This window comes from Chiloscyllium punctatum, chromosome 29 (assembly GCF_047496795.1).
Source record: "Chiloscyllium punctatum isolate Juve2018m chromosome 29, sChiPun1.3, whole genome shotgun sequence".
Taxonomy (NCBI): Eukaryota; Metazoa; Chordata; class Chondrichthyes; order Orectolobiformes; family Hemiscylliidae; genus Chiloscyllium; species Chiloscyllium punctatum.
In genome coordinates, this window is record NC_092767.1 from 49,566,111 (window position 1) to 49,582,524 (window position 16,414).

A 16,414-nucleotide genomic window follows, 5' to 3' on the forward strand; every position below is an offset into this window, starting at 1 on the left:
GTCCCAGTGCAGAGGTCAGTGAGGGGAATCGAGTCCCAGTGGAGAGGCCAGTGAGGGAATCGAGTCCCAGTGCAGAGGCCAGTGAGGGGAATCGAGTCCCAGTGCAGAGGCCAGTGAGGGGAATCGAGTCCCAGTGCAGAGGCCAGTGAGGGGAATCGAGTCCTGGTGCAGAGGCCAGTGAGGGGAATCAAGTTCCAGTGTGGACGTCAGTGTGGGGAATCGAGTCCCAGTTCGGAGGCCAGTGAAGGGAATCGGGTCCCAGTGCGGAGGCCAGTGAGGGGAATTGAGTCCCAGTGCAGAAGCCAGTGAGGGCAATCGAGTCCCAGTGGGGAGGCCAGTGAGGGGAATCGAGTACCAGTGCAGAGGCCAGTGAGGGGAATCGAGTCCCAGTGCAGAAGCCAGTGAGGGGAATCGAGTCCCAGTGGGGAGGCCAGTGAGGGGAATCGAGTCCCTGTGCAGAGGCCAGTGAGGGGAATCGAGTCCCAGTGCAGAGGCCAGTGAGGGGAATCGAGTCCCAGTGCGGAGGCCAGTGAGGGGAATCGAGTCCCAGTTCGGAGGCCAGTGAAGGGAATCGGGTCCCAGTGCGGAGGCCAGTGAGGGGAATCGAGTCCCAGTGCAGAAGCCAGTGAGGGGAATCGAGTACCAGTGCAGAGGCCAGTGAGGGGAATCGAGTCCCATTGCAGAAGCCAGTGAAGGGAATCGGGTCCCAGTGCGGAGGCCAGTGAGGGGAATCGAGTCCCAGTGCAGAAGCCAGTGAGGGGAATCGAGTCCCAGTGGGGAGGCCAGTGAGGGGAATCGAGTACCAGTGCAGAGGGCAGTGAGGGGAATCGAGTACCAGTGCAGAGGCCAGGGAGGGGAATCGAGTCCCAGTGCAGAGGCCAGTGAGGGGAATCGAGTCCCAGTGCGGAGGCCAGTGAGGGGAATCGAGTCCCAGTGCGGAGGTCAGTGTGGGGAATCGAGTCCCAGTGCGGAGGCCAGTGAGGAGAACCAAGTTCCAGAGCAGAGGCCAGTGAGGGGAATCGAGTTCCAGTGCAGAAGCCAGTGAGGGGAATCGAGTTACAGTGCAGAAGCCAGTGAGGGGAATCGAGTCCCAGTGCGGAGGTCAGTGAGGGGAATCGAGTCCCAGTGTGAAGGCCATTGAGGAGAATCGAGTCCCAGTGCAGAGGCCTGTGAGGGGAATTGGGTCCCAGTGCGGAGGCCAGTGAGGGGAAACAAGTCCTGGTGCAGAGGCCAGTGAGGGGAATCGAGTCCCAGTGCGGAGACCAGTGAGGGGAATTGAGTCCCAGTGCGGAGGCCATTGAGGGGAATCGAGTCCCAGTGCAGAGGTCAGTGAGGGGAATTGAGTCCCAGTGCGGAGGCCAGTGAGCGGAATCGAGTCCAAGTGCAGAGGTCAGTGTGGGGAATCAAGTCCCAGTGCGGAGGCCAGTGAGGGGAATCGAGTCCCAGTGCAGAAGCCAGTGAGGGGAATCAAGTTCCAGTGCAGAGGCCAGTGAGGGGAATCGAATCCTGGTGCAGAGGCCAGTGAGGGGAATCAAGTTCCAGTGTGGACGTCAGTGTGGGGAATCAAGTCCCAGTGTGGAGGCCAGTGAGGGGAATCGAGTCCCAGTGTGAAGGCCATTGAGGGGAATTGAGTCCCAGTGCAGAGGCCAGTGAGGGGAATTGAGTCCCAGTGCAGAGGCCAGTGAGGGCAATCGAGTCCCAGTACGGAGGCCAGGGAGGGGAATTGTGTCCGAGTGCGGAGGCCAGTGAGGGGAATCGAGTCCCAGTGCAGAGGTCAGTGAGGGGAATCGAGTCCCAGTGGAGAGGCCAGTGAGGGAATCGAGTCCCAGTGCAGAGGCCAGTGAGGGGAATCGAGTCCCAGTGCAGAGGCCAGTGAGGGGAATCGAGTCCCAGTGCAGAGGCCAGTGAGGGGAATCGAGTCCTGGTGCAGAGGCCAGTGAGGGGAATCAAGTTCCAGTGTGGACGTCAGTGTGGGGAATCAAGTCCCAGTGTGGAGGCCAGTGAGGGGAATCGAGTCCCAGTGTGAAGGCCATTGAGGGGAATTGAGTCCCAGTGCAGAGGCCAGTGAGGGGAATCAAGTTCCATTGCAGAGGCCAGTGAGGGGAATCAAGTCCCAGTGCGGAGGCGAGTGAAGGGAATCGGGTCCCAGTGCGGAGGCCAGTGAGCGGAATCGAGTCCCAGTGCGGAGGCCAGTGAGGGGAATTGAGTCCCAGTGCAGAGGTCAGTGAGGGGAATCGAGTCCCAGTGCAGAGGCCAGTGAGGGAATCGAGTCCCAGTGCAGAGGCCAGTGAGGGGAATCGAGTCCCAGTGCAGAGGCCAGTGAGGGGAATCGAGTCCCAGTGGGGAGGCCAGTGAGGGGAATCGAGTACCAGTGCAGAGGCCAGTGAGGGGAATCGAGTCCCAGTGCAGAGGCCAGTGAGGGGAATCGAGTCCCAGTGGGGAGGCCAGTGAGGGGAAACAAGTCCTGGTGCAGAGGCCAGTGAGGGGAATCGAGTCCCAGTGCGGAGACCAGTGAGGGGAATTGAGTCCCAGTGCGGAGGCCATTGAGGGGAATCGAGTCCCAGTGCAGAGGTCAGTGAGTGGAATTGAGTCCCAGTGCGGAGGCCAGTGAGCGGAATCGAGTCCAAGTGCAGAGGTCAGTGTGGGGAATCAAGTCCCAGTGCGGAGGCCAGTGAGGGGAATCGAGTCCCAGTGCAGAAGCCAGTGAGGGGAATCAAGTTCCAGTGCAGAGGCCAGTGAGGGGAATCGAATCCTGGTGCAGAGGCCAGTGAGGGGAATCAAGTTCCAGTGTGGACGTCAGTGTGGGGAATCAAGTCCCAGTGTGGAGGCCAGTGAGGGGAATCGAGTCCCAGTGTGAAGGCCATTGAGGGGAATTGAGTCCCAGTGCAGAGGCCAGTGAGGGGAATCAAGTTCCAGTGCAGAGGCCAGTGAGGGGAATCAAGTCCCAGTGCGGAGGCGAGTGAAGGGAATCGGGTCCCAGTGCGGAGGCCATTGAGGGGAATCGAGTCCCAGTGCAGAAGCCAGTGAGGGGAATCGAGTCCCAGTGGGGAGGCCAGTGAGGGGATTCGAGTCCCAGTGCAGAGGCCAGTGAGGGGAATCGAGTCCCAGTGTGAAGGCCATTGAGGAGAATCGAGTCCCAGTGCAGAGGCCAGTGAGGGGAATTGGGTCCCAGTGCGGAGGCCAGTGAGGGGAAACAAGACCTGGTGCAGAGGCCAGTGAGGGGAATCGAGTCCCAGTGCAGAGGCCATTGAGGGGAATCGAGTCCCAGTGCGGAGGCCAGTGAGCGGAATCGAGTCCAAGTGCAGAAGCCAGTGAGGGGAATCAAGTTCCAGTGCAGAGGCCAGTGAGGGGAATCGAATCCTGGTGCAGAGGCCAGTGAGGGGAATCAAGTTCCAGTGTGGACGTCAGTGTGGGGAATCAAGTCCCAGTGTGGAGGCCAGTGAGGGGAATCGAGTCCCAGTGTGAAGGCCATTGAGGGGAATTGAGTCCCAGTGCAGAGGCCAGTGAGGGGAATTGAGTCCCAGTGCAGAGGCCAGTGAGGGCAATCGAGTCCCAGTACGGAGGCCAGGGAGGGGAATTGTGTCCGAGTGCGGAGGCCAGTGAGGGGAATCGAGTCCCAGTGCAGAGGTCAGTGAGGGGAATCGAGTCCCAGTGGAGAGGCCAGTGAGGGAATCGAGTCCCAGTGCAGAGGCCAGTGAGGGGAATCGAGTCCCAGTGCAGAGGCCAGTGAGGGGAATCGAGTCCCAGTGCAGAGGCCAGTGAGGGGAATCGAGTCCTGGTGCAGAGGCCAGTGAGGGGAATCAAGTTCCAGTGTGGACGTCAGTGTGGGGAATCGAGTCCCAGTTCGGAGGCCAGTGAAGGGAATCGGGTCCCAGTGCGGAGGCCAGTGAGGGGAATTGAGTCCCAGTGCAGAAGCCAGTGAGGGCAATCGAGTCCCAGTGGGGAGGCCAGTGAGGGGAATCGAGTACCAGTGCAGAGGCCAGTGAGGGGAATCGAGTCCCAGTGCAGAAGCCAGTGAGGGGAATCGAGTCCCAGTGGGGAGGCCAGTGAGGGGAATCGAGTCCCTGTGCAGAGGCCAGTGAGGGGAATCGAGTCCCAGTGCAGAGGCCAGTGAGGGGAATCGAGTCCCAGTGCGGAGGCCAGTGAGGGGAATCGAGTCCCAGTTCGGAGGCCAGTGAAGGGAATCGGGTCCCAGTGCGGAGGCCAGTGAGGGGAATCGAGTCCCAGTGCAGAAGCCAGTGAGGGGAATCGAGTACCAGTGCAGAGGCCAGTGAGGGGAATCGAGTCCCATTGCAGAAGCCAGTGAAGGGAATCGGGTCCCAGTGCGGAGGCCAGTGAGGGGAATCGAGTCCCAGTGCAGAAGCCAGTGAGGGGAATCGAGTCCCAGTGGGGAGGCCAGTGAGGGGAATCGAGTACCAGTGCAGAGGGCAGTGAGGGGAATCGAGTACCAGTGCAGAGGCCAGGGAGGGGAATCGAGTCCCAGTGCAGAGGCCAGTGAGGGGAATCGAGTCCCAGTGCGGAGGCCAGTGAGGGGAATCGAGTCCCAGTGCGGAGGTCAGTGTGGGGAATCGAGTCCCAGTGCGGAGGCCAGTGAGGAGAACCAAGTTCCAGAGCAGAGGCCAGTGAGGGGAATCGAGTTCCAGTGCAGAAGCCAGTGAGGGGAATCGAGTTACAGTGCAGAAGCCAGTGAGGGGAATCGAGTCCCAGTGCGGAGGTCAGTGAGGGGAATCGAGTCCCAGTGTGAAGGCCATTGAGGAGAATCGAGTCCCAGTGCAGAGGCCTGTGAGGGGAATTGGGTCCCAGTGCGGAGGCCAGTGAGGGGAAACAAGTCCTGGTGCAGAGGCCAGTGAGGGGAATCGAGTCCCAGTGCGGAGACCAGTGAGGGGAATTGAGTCCCAGTGCGGAGGCCATTGAGGGGAATCGAGTCCCAGTGCAGAGGTCAGTGAGGGGAATTGAGTCCCAGTGCGGAGGCCAGTGAGCGGAATCGAGTCCAAGTGCAGAGGTCAGTGTGGGGAATCAAGTCCCAGTGCGGAGGCCAGTGAGGGGAATCGAGTCCCAGTGCAGAAGCCAGTGAGGGGAATCAAGTTCCAGTGCAGAGGCCAGTGAGGGGAATCGAATCCTGGTGCAGAGGCCAGTGAGGGGAATCAAGTTCCAGTGTGGACGTCAGTGTGGGGAATCAAGTCCCAGTGTGGAGGCCAGTGAGGGGAATCGAGTCCCAGTGTGAAGGCCATTGAGGGGAATTGAGTCCCAGTGCAGAGGCCAGTGAGGGGAATTGAGTCCCAGTGCAGAGGCCAGTGAGGGCAATCGAGTCCCAGTACGGAGGCCAGGGAGGGGAATTGTGTCCGAGTGCGGAGGCCAGTGAGGGGAATCGAGTCCCAGTGCAGAGGTCAGTGAGGGGAATCGAGTCCCAGTGGAGAGGCCAGTGAGGGAATCGAGTCCCAGTGCAGAGGCCAGTGAGGGGAATCGAGTCCCAGTGCAGAGGCCAGTGAGGGGAATCGAGTCCCAGTGCAGAGGCCAGTGAGGGGAATCGAGTCCTGGTGCAGAGGCCAGTGAGGGGAATCAAGTTCCAGTGTGGACGTCAGTGTGGGGAATCAAGTCCCAGTGTGGAGGCCAGTGAGGGGAATCGAGTCCCAGTGTGAAGGCCATTGAGGGGAATTGAGTCCCAGTGCAGAGGCCAGTGAGGGGAATCAAGTTCCATTGCAGAGGCCAGTGAGGGGAATCAAGTCCCAGTGCGGAGGCGAGTGAAGGGAATCGGGTCCCAGTGCGGAGGCCAGTGAGCGGAATCGAGTCCCAGTGCGGAGGCCAGTGAGGGGAATTGAGTCCCAGTGCAGAGGTCAGTGAGGGGAATCGAGTCCCAGTGCAGAGGCCAGTGAGGGAATCGAGTCCCAGTGCAGAGGCCAGTGAGGGGAATCGAGTCCCAGTGCAGAGGCCAGTGAGGGGAATCGAGTCCCAGTGGGGAGGCCAGTGAGGGGAATCGAGTACCAGTGCAGAGGCCAGTGAGGGGAATCGAGTCCCAGTGCAGAGGCCAGTGAGGGGAATCGAGTCCCAGTGGGGAGGCCAGTGAGGGGAATCGAGTCCCTGTGCAGAGGCAAGTGAGGGGAATCGAGTCCCAGTGCAGAGGCCAGTGAGGGGAATCGAGTCCCAGTGCGGAGGCCAGTGAGGGGAATCGAGTCCCAGTTCGGAGGCCAGTGAAGGGAATCGGGTCCCAGTGCGGAGGCCAGTGAGGGGAATCGAGTACCAGTGCAGAGGCCAGTGAGGGGAATCGAGTCCCAGTGCAGAAGCCAGTGAGGGGAATCGAGTCCCAGTGGGGAGGCCAGTGAGGGGAATCGAGTCCCTGTGCAGAGGCCAGTGAGGGGAATCGAGTCCCAGTGCGGAGGCCAGTGAGGGGAATCGAGTCCCAGTTCGGAGGCCAGTGAAGGGAATCGGGTCCCAGTGCGGAGGCCAGTGAGGGGAATCGAGTCCCAGTGCAGAAGCCAGTGAGGGGAATCGAGTACCAGTGCAGAGGCCAGTGAGGGGAATCGAGTCCCATTGCAGAAGCCAGTGAAGGGAATCGGGTCCCAGTGCGGAGGCCAGTGAGGGGAATCGAGTCCCAGTGCAGAAGCCAGTGAGGGGAATCGAGTCCCAGTGGGGAGGCCAGTGAGGGGAATCGAGTACCAGTGCAGAGGCCAGTGAGGGGAATCGAGTACCAGTGCAGAGGCCAGGGAGGGGAATCGAGTCCCAGTGCAGAGGCCAGTGAGGGGAATCGAGTCCCAGTGCGGAGGCCAGTGAGGGGAATCGAGTCCCAGTGCGGAGGTCAGTGTGGGGAATCGAGTCCCAGTGCGGAGGCCAGTGAGGAGAACCAAGTTCCAGAGCAGAGGCCAGTGAGGGGAATCGAGTTCCAGTGCAGAAGCCAGTGAGGGGAATCGAGTTACAGTGCAGAAGCCAGTGAGGGGAATCGAGTCCCAGTGCGGAGGCCAGTGAGGGGAATCGAGTCCCAGTGCAGAAGCCAGTGAGGGGAATCAAGTTCCAGTGCAGAGGCCAGTGAGGGGAATCGAATCCTGGTGCAGAGGCCAGTGAGGGGAATCAAGTTCCAGTGTGGACGTCAGTGTGGGGAATCAAGTCCCAGTGTGGAGGCCAGTGAGGGGAATCGAGTCCCAGTGTGAAGGCCATTGAGGGGAATTGAGTCCCAGTGCAGAGGCCAGTGAGGGGAATTGAGTCCCAGTGCAGAGGCCAGTGAGGGCAATCGAGTCCCAGTACGGAGGCCAGTGAGGGGAATTGTGTCCGAGTGCGGAGGCCAGTGAGGGGAATCGAGTCCCAGTGCAGAGGTCAGTGAGGGGAATCGAGTCCCAGTGCAGAGGCCAGTGAGGGAATCGAATCCCAGTGCAGAGGCCAGTGAGGGGAATCGAGTCCCAGTGCAGAGGCCAGTGAGGGGAATCGAGTCCCAGTGCAGAGGCCAGTGAGGGGAATCGAGTCCTGGTGCAGAGGCCAGTGAGGGGAATCAAGTTCCAGTGTGGACGTCAGTGTGGGGAATCAAGTCCCAGTGTGGAGGCCAGTGAGGGGAATCGAGTCCCAGTGTGAAGGCCATTGAGGGGAATTGAGTCCCAGTGCAGAGGCCAGTGAGGGGAATCAAGTCCCAGTGCGGAGGCGAGTGAAGGGAATCGGGTCCCAGTGCGGAGGCCAGTGAGCGGAATCGAGTCCCAGTGCGGAGGCCAGTGAGGGGAATTGAGTCCCAGTGCGGAGGCTAGTGAGGGGAATCGAGTCCCAGTGCGGAGGCCAGTGAGCGGAATCGAGTCCAAGTGCGGAGGTCAGTGTGGGGAATCGAGTCCCAGTGCGGAGGTCAGTGAGGGGAATCGAGTCCCAGTGCAGAGGCCAGTGAGGGGAATCAAGTTCCAGTGCAGAGGCCAGTGAGGGGAATCGAGTCCAAGTGCGGAGGTCAGTGAGGGGAATCGAGTCCCAGTGCAGAGGCCAGTGAGGGGAATCAAGTTCCAGTGCGGAGGCCAGTGAGCGGAATTGAGTCCCAGTGCAGAAGCCAGTGAGGGGAATCGAGTCCAAGTGCGGAGGTCAGTGAGGGGAATCGAGTCCCAGTGCAGAGGCCAGTGAGGGGAATCGAGTCCCAGTGCAGAGGCCAGTGAGGAGAACCAAGTTCCAGAGCAGAGGCCAGTGAGGGGAATCGAGTTCCAGTGCAGACGCCAGTGAGGGGAATCGAGTTACAGTGCAGAAGCCAGTGAGGGGAATCGAGTCCCAGTGCGGAGGTCAGTGAGGGGAATCGAGTCCCAGTGTGAAGGCCATTGAGGAGAATCGAGTCCCAGTGCAGAGGCCAGTGAGGGGAATTGGGTCCCAGTGCGGAGGCCAGTGAGGGGAAACAAGTCCTGGTGCAGAGGCCAGTGAGGGGAATCGAGTCCCAGTGCGGAGACCAGTGAGGGGAATTGAGTCCCAGTGCGGAGGCCATTGAGGGGAATCGAGTCCCAGTGCAGAGGTCAGTGAGTGGAATTGAGTCCCAGTGCGGAGGCCAGTGAGCGGAATCGAGTCCAAGTGCAGAGGTCAGTGTGGGGAATCAAGTCCCAGTGCGGAGGCCAGTGAGGGGAATCGAGTCCCAGTGCAGAAGCCAGTGAGGGGAATCAAGTTCCAGTGCAGAGGCCAGTGAGGGGAATCGAATCCTGGTGCAGAGGCCAGTGAGGGGAATCAAGTTCCAGTGTGGACGTCAGTGTGGGGAATCAAGTCCCAGTGTGGAGGCCAGTGAGGGGAATCGAGTCCCAGTGTGAAGGCCATTGAGGGGAATTGAGTCCCAGTGCAGAGGCCAGTGAGGGGAATCAAGTTCCAGTGCAGAGGCCAGTGAGGGGAATCAAGTCCCAGTGCGGAGGCGAGTGAAGGGAATCGGGTCCCAGTGCGGAGGCCATTGAGGGGAATCGAGTCCCAGTGCAGAAGCCAGTGAGGGGAATCGAGTCCCAGTGGGGAGGCCAGTGAGGGGATTCGAGACCCAGTGCAGAGGCCAGTGAGGGGAATCGAGTCCCAGTGCAGAAGCCAGTGAGGGGAATCGAGTCCCAGTGGGGAGGCCAGTGAGGGGAATCGAGTACCAGTGCAGAGGCCAGTGAGGGGAATCGAGTCCCAGTGCAGAGGCCAGTGAGGGGAATCGAGTCCCAGTGCGGAGGCCAGTGAGGGGAATCGAGTCCCAGTGCGGAGGTCAGTGTTGGGAATCGAGTCCCAGTGCGGAGGCCAGTGAGGGGAATTGAGTCCCACTGCGGAGGTCAGTTAGGGGAATCGAGTCCCAGTGTGAAGGCCATTGAGGGGAATCGAGTCCCAGTGCAGAGGCCAGTGAGGGGAATCGAGTCCCAGTGTGAAGGCCATTGAGGAGAATCGAGTCCCAGTGCAGAGGCCAGTGAGGGGAATTGGGTCCCAGTGCGGAGGCCAGTGAGGGGAAACAAGACCTGGTGCAGAGGCCAGTGAGGGGAATCGAGTCCCAGTGCAGAGGCCATTGAGGGGAATCGAGTCCCAGTGCGGAGGCCAGTGAGCGGAATCGAGTCCAAGTGCAGAAGCCAGTGAGGGGAATCAAGTTCCAGTGCAGAGGCCAGTGAGGGGAATCGAATCCTGGTGCAGAGGCCAGTGAGGGGAATCAAGTTCCAGTGTGGACGTCAGTGTGGGGAATCAAGTCCCAGTGTGGAGGCCAGTGAGGGGAATCGAGTCCCAGTGTGAAGGCCATTGAGGGGAATTGAGTCCCAGTGCAGAGGCCAGTGAGGGGAATTGAGTCCCAGTGCAGAGGCCAGTGAGGGCAATCGAGTCCCAGTACGGAGGCCAGGGAGGGGAATTGTGTCCGAGTGCGGAGGCCAGTGAGGGGAATCGAGTCCCAGTGCAGAGGTCAGTGAGGGGAATCGAGTCCCAGTGGAGAGGCCAGTGAGGGAATCGAGTCCCAGTGCAGAGGCCAGTGAGGGGAATCGAGTCCCAGTGCAGAGGCCAGTGAGGGGAATCGAGTCCCAGTGCAGAGGCCAGTGAGGGGAACCGAGTCCTGGTGCAGAGGCCAGTGAGGGGAATCAAGTTCCAGTGTGGACGTCAGTGTGGGGAATCGAGTCCCAGTTCGGAGGCCAGTGAAGGGAATCGGGTCCCAGTGCGGAGGCCAGTGAGGGGAATTGAGTCCCAGTGCAGAAGCCAGTGAGGGCAATCGAGTCCCAGTGGGGAGGCCAGTGAGGGGAATCGAGTACCAGTGCAGAGGCCAGTGAGGGGAATCGAGTCCCAGTGCAGAAGCCAGTGAGGGGGATCGAGTCCCAGTGGGGAGGCCAGTGAGGGGAATCGAGTCCCTGTGCAGAGGCCAGTGAGGGGAATCGAGTCCCAGTGCAGAGGCCAGTGAGGGGAATCGAGTCCCAGTGCGGAGGCCAGTGAGGGGAATCGAGTCCCAGTTCGGAGGCCAGTGAAGGGAATCGGGTCCCAGTGCGGAGGCCAGTGAGGGGAATCGAGTCCCAGTGCAGAAGCCAGTGAGGGGAATCGAGTACCAGTGCAGAGGCCAGTGAGGGGAATCGAGTCCCATTGCAGAAGCCAGTGAAGGGAATCGGGTCCCAGTGCGGAGGCCAGTGAGGGGAATCGAGTCCCAGTGCAGAAGCCAGTGAGGGGAATCGAGTCCCAGTGGGGAGGCCAGTGAGGGGAATCGAGTACCAGTGCAGAGGGCAGTGAGGGGAATCGAGTACCAGTGCAGAGGCCAGGGAGGGGAATCGAGTCCCAGTGCAGAGGCCAGTGAGGGGAATCGAGTCCCAGTGCGGAGGCCAGTGAGGGGAATCGAGTCCCAGTGCGGAGGTCAGTGTGGGGAATCGAGTCCCAGTGCGGAGGCCAGTGAGGAGAACCAAGTTCCAGAGCAGAGGCCAGTGAGGGGAATCGAGTTCCAGTGCAGAAGCCAGTGAGGGGAATCGAGTTACAGTGCAGAAGCCAGTGAGGGGAATCGAGTCCCAGTGCGGAGGTCAGTGAGGGGAATCGAGTCCCAGTGTGAAGGCCATTGAGGAGAATCGAGTCCCAGTGCAGAGGCCTGTGAGGGGAATTGGGTCCCAGTGCGGAGGCCAGTGAGGGGAAACAAGTCCTGGTGCAGAGGCCAGTGAGGGGAATCGAGTCCCAGTGCGGAGACCAGTGAGGGGAATTGAGTCCCAGTGCGGAGGCCATTGAGGGGAATCGAGTCCCAGTGCAGAGGTCAGTGAGGGGAATTGAGTCCCAGTGCGGAGGCCAGTGAGCGGAATCGAGTCCAAGTGCAGAGGTCAGTGTGGGGAATCAAGTCCCAGTGCGGAGGCCAGTGAGGGGAATCGAGTCCCAGTGCAGAAGCCAGTGAGGGGAATCAAGTTCCAGTGCAGAGGCCAGTGAGGGGAATCGAATCCTGGTGCAGAGGCCAGTGAGGGGAATCAAGTTCCAGTGTGGACGTCAGTGTGGGGAATCAAGTCCCAGTGTGGAGGCCAGTGAGGGGAATCGAGTCCCAGTGTGAAGGCCATTGAGGGGAATTGAGTCCCAGTGCAGAGGCCAGTGAGGGGAATTGAGTCCCAGTGCAGAGGCCAGTGAGGGCAATCGAGTCCCAGTACGGAGGCCAGTGAGGGGAATTGTGTCCGAGTGCGGAGGCCAGTGAGGGGAATCGAGTCCCAGTGCAGAGGTCAGTGAGGGGAATCGAGTCCCAGTGGAGAGGCCAGTGAGGGAATCGAGTCCCAGTGCAGAGGCCAGTGAGGGGAATCGAGTCCCAGTGCAGAGGCCAGTGAGGGGAATCGAGTCCCAGTGCAGAGGCCAGTGAGGGGAATCGAGTCCTGGTGCAGAGGCCAGTGAGGGGAATCAAGTTCCAGTGTGGACGTCAGTGTGGGGAATCAAGTCCCAGTGTGGAGGCCAGTGAGGGGAATCGAGTCCCAGTGTGAAGGCCATTGAGGGGAATTGAGTCCCAGTGCAGAGGCCAGTGAGGGGAATCAAGTTCCATTGCAGAGGCCAGTGAGGGGAATCAAGTCCCAGTGCGGAGGCGAGTGAAGGGAATCGGGTCCCAGTGCGGAGGCCAGTGAGCGGAATCGAGTCCCAGTGCGGAGGCCAGTGAGGGGAATTGAGTCCCAGTGCAGAGGTCAGTGAGGGGAATCGAGTCCCAGTGCAGAGGCCAGTGAGGGAATCGAGTCCCAGTGCAGAGGCCAGTGAGGGGAATCGAGTCCCAGTGCAGAGGCCAGTGAGGGGAATCGAGTCCCAGTGGGGAGGCCAGTGAGGGGAATCGAGTACCAGTGCAGAGGCCAGTGAGGGGAATCGAGTCCCAGTGCAGAGGCCAGTGAGGGGAATCGAGTCCCAGTGGGGAGGCCAGTGAGGGGAATCGAGTCCCTGTGCAGAGGCAAGTGAGGGGAATCGAGTCCCAGTGCAGAGGCCAGTGAGGGGAATCGAGTCCCAGTGCGGAGGCCAGTGAGGGGAATCGAGTCCCAGTTCGGAGGCCAGTGAAGGGAATCGGGTCCCAGTGCGGAGGCCAGTGAGGGGAATCGAGTCCCAGTGCAGAAGCCAGTGAGGGGAATCGAGTCCCAGTGGGGAGGCCAGTGAGGGGAATCGAGTCCCAGTGCAGAGGCCAGTGAGGGGAATCGAGTCCCAGTACGGAGGCCAGTGAGGGGAATTGTGTCCGAGTGCGGAGGCCAGTGAGGGGAATCGAGTCCCAGTGCAGAGGTCAGTGAGGGGAATCGAGTCCCAGTGGAGAGGCCAGTGAGGGAATCGAGTCCCAGTGCAGAGGCCAGTGAGGGGAATCGAGTCCCAGTGGGGAGGCCAGTGAGGGGAATCGAGTCCCTGTGCAGAGGCAAGTGAGGGGAATCGAGTCCCAGTGCAGAGGCCAGTGAGGGGAATCGAGTCCCAGTGCGGAGGCCAGTGAGGGGAATCGAGTCCCAGTTCGGAGGCCAGTGAAGGGAATCGGGTCCCAGTGCGGAGGCCAGTGAGGGGAATCGAGTCCCAGTGCAGAAGCCAGTGAGGGGAATCGAGTCCCAGTGGGGAGGCCAGTGAGGGGAATCGAGTCCCAGTGCAGAGGCCAGTGAGGGGAATCGAGTCCCAGTACGGAGGCCAGTGAGGGGAAGTGTGTCCGAGTGCGGAGGCCAGTGAGGGGAATCGAGTCCCAGTGCAGAGGTCAGTGAGGGGAATCGAGTCCCAGTGGAGAGGCCAGTGAGGGAATCGAGTCCCAGTGCAGAGGCCAGTGAGGGGAATCGAGTCCCAGTGCAGAGGCCAGTGAGGGGAATCGAGTCCCAGTGCAGAGGCCAGTGAGGGGAATCGAGTCCTGGTGCAGAGGCCAGTGAGGGGAATCAAGTTCCAGTGTGGACGTCAGTGTGGGGAATCGAGACCCAGTTCGGAGGCCAGTGAAGGGAATCGGGTCCCAGTGCGGAGGCCAGTGAGGGGAATTGAGTCCCAGTGCAGAAGCCAGTGAGGGCAATCGAGTCCCAGTGGGGAGGCCAGTGAGGGGAATCGAGTACCAGTGCAGAGGCCAGTGAGGGGAATCGAGTCCCAGTGCAGAAGCCAGTGAGGGGAATCGAGTCCCAGTGGGGAGGCCAGTGAGGGGAATCGAGTCCCTGTGCAGAGGCCAGTGAGGGGAATCGAGTCCCAGTGCAGAGGCCAGTGAGGGGAATCGAGTCCCAGTGCGGAGGCCAGTGAGGGGAATCGAGTCCCAGTTCGGAGGCCAGTGAAGGGAATCGGGTCCCAGTGCGGAGGCCAGTGAGGGGAATCGAGTCCCAGTGCAGAAGCCAGTGAGGGGAATCGAGTACCAGTGCAGAGGCCAGTGAGGGGAATCGAGTCCCATTGCAGAAGCCAGTGAAGGGAATCGGGTCCCAGTGCGGAGGCCAGTGAGGGGAATCGAGTCCCAGTGCAGAAGCCAGTGAGGGGAATCGAGTCCCAGTGGGGAGGCCAGCGAGGGGAATCAAGTTCCAGTGTGGACGTCAGTGTGGGGAATCGAGACCCAGTTCGGAGGCCAGTGAAGGGAATCGGGTCCCAGTGCGGAGGCCAGTGAGGGGAATTGAGTCCCAGTGCAGAAGCCAGTGAGGGCAATCGAGTCCCAGTGGGGAGGCCAGTGAGGGGAATCGAGTACCAGTGCAGAGGCCAGTGAGGGGAATCGAGTCCCAGTGCAGAAGCCAGTGAGGGGAATCGAGTCCCAGTGGGGAGGCCAGTGAGGGGAATCGAGTCCCTGTGCAGAGGCCAGTGAGGGGAATCGAGTCCCAGTGCAGAGGCCAGTGAGGGGAATCGAGTCCCAGTGCGGAGGCCAGTGAGGGGAATCGAGTCCCAGTTCGGAGGCCAGTGAAGGGAATCGGGTCCCAGTGCGGAGGCCAGTGAGGGGAATCGAGTCCCAGTGCAGAAGCCAGTGAGGGGAATCGAGTACCAGTGCAGAGGCCAGTGAGGGGAATCGAGTCCCATTGCAGAAGCCAGTGAAGGGAATCGGGTCCCAGTGCGGAGGCCAGTGAGGGGAATCGAGTCCCAGTGCAGAAGCCAGTGAGGGGAATCGAGTCCCAGTGGGGAGGCCAGTGAGGGGAATCGAGTACCAGTGCAGAGGGCAGTGAGGGGAATCGAGTACCAGTGCAGAGGCCAGGGAGGGGAATCGAGTCCCAGTGCAGAGGCCAGTGAGGGGAATCGAGTCCCAGTGCGGAGGCCAGTGAGGGGAATCGAGTCCCAGTGCGGAGGTCAGTGTGGGGAATCGAGTCCCAGTGCGGAGGCCAGTGAGGAGAACCAAGTTCCAGAGCAGAGGCCAGTGAGGGGAATCGAGTTCCAGTGCAGAAGCCAGTGAGGGGAATCGAGTTACAGTGCAGAAGCCAGTGAGGGGAATCGAGTCCCAGTGCGGAGGTCAGTGAGGGGAATCGAGTCCCAGTGTGAAGGCCATTGAGGAGAATCGAGTCCCAGTGCAGAGGCCTGTGAGGGGAATTGGGTCCCAGTGCGGAGGCCAGTGAGGGGAAACAAGTCCTGGTGCAGAGGCCAGTGAGGGGAATCGAGTCCCAGTGCGGAGACCAGTGAGGGGAATTGAGTCCCAGTGCGGAGGCCATTGAGGGGAATCGAGTCCCAGTGCAGAGGTCAGTGAGGGGAATTGAGTCCCAGTGCGGAGGCCAGTGAGCGGAATCGAGTCCAAGTGCAGAGGTCAGTGTGGGGAATCAAGTCCCAGTGCGGAGGCCAGTGAGGGGAATCGAGTCCCAGTGCAGAAGCCAGTGAGGGGAATCAAGTTCCAGTGCAGAGGCCAGTGAGGGGAATCGAATCCTGGTGCAGAGGCCAGTGAGGGGAATCAAGTTCCAGTGTGGACGTCAGTGTGGGGAATCAAGTCCCAGTGTGGAGGCCAGTGAGGGGAATCGAGTCCCAGTGTGAAGGCCATTGAGGGGAATTGAGTCCCAGTGCAGAGGCCAGTGAGGGGAATTGAGTCCCAGTGCAGAGGCCAGTGAGGGCAATCGAGTCCCAGTACGGAGGCCAGGGAGGGGAATTGTGTCCGAGTGCGGAGGCCAGTGAGGGGAATCGAGTCCCAGTGCAGAGGTCAGTGAGGGGAATCGAGTCCCAGTGGAGAGGCCAGTGAGGGAATCGAGTCCCAGTGCAGAGGCCAGTGAGGGGAATCGAGTCCCAGTGCAGAGGCCAGTGAGGGGAATCGAGTCCCAGTGCAGAGGCCAGTGAGGGGAATCGAGTCCTGGTGCAGAGGCCAGTGAGGGGAATCAAGTTCCAGTGTGGACGTCAGTGTGGGGAATCAAGTCCCAGTGTGGAGGCCAGTGAGGGGAATCGAGTCCCAGTGTGAAGGCCATTGAGGGGAATTGAGTCCCAGTGCAGAGGCCAGTGAGGGGAATCAAGTTCCATTGCAGAGGCCAGTGAGGGGAATCAAGTCCCAGTGCGGAGGCGAGTGAAGGGAATCGGGTCCCAGTGCGGAGGCCAGTGAGCGGAATCGAGTCCCAGTGCGGAGGCCAGTGAGGGGAATTGAGTCCCAGTGCAGAGGTCAGTGAGGGGAATCGAGTCCCAGTGCAGAGGCCAGTGAGGGAATCGAGTCCCAGTGCAGAGGCCAGTGAGGGGAATCGAGTCCCAGTGCAGAGGCCAGTGAGGGGAATCGAGTCCCAGTGGGGAGGCCAGTGAGGGGAATCGAGTACCAGTGCAGAGGCCAGTGAGGGGAATCGAGTCCCAGTGCAGAGGCCAGTGAGGGGAATCGAGTCCCAGTGGGGAGGCCAGTGAGGGGAATCGAGTCCCTGTGCAGAGGCAAGTGAGGGGAATCGAGTCCCAGTGCAGAGGCCAGTGAGGGGAATCGAGTCCCAGTGCGGAGGCCAGTGAGGGGAATCGAGTCCCAGTTCGGAGGCCAGTGAAGGGAATCGGGTCCCAGTGCGGAGGCCAGTGAGGGGAATCGAGTCCCAGTGCAGAAGCCAGTGAGGGGAATCGAGTCCCAGTGGGGAGGCCAGTGAGGGGAATCGAGTCCCAGTGCAGAGGCCAGTGAGGGGAATCGAGTCCCAGTACGGAGGCCAGTGAGGGGAATTGTGTCCGAGTGCGG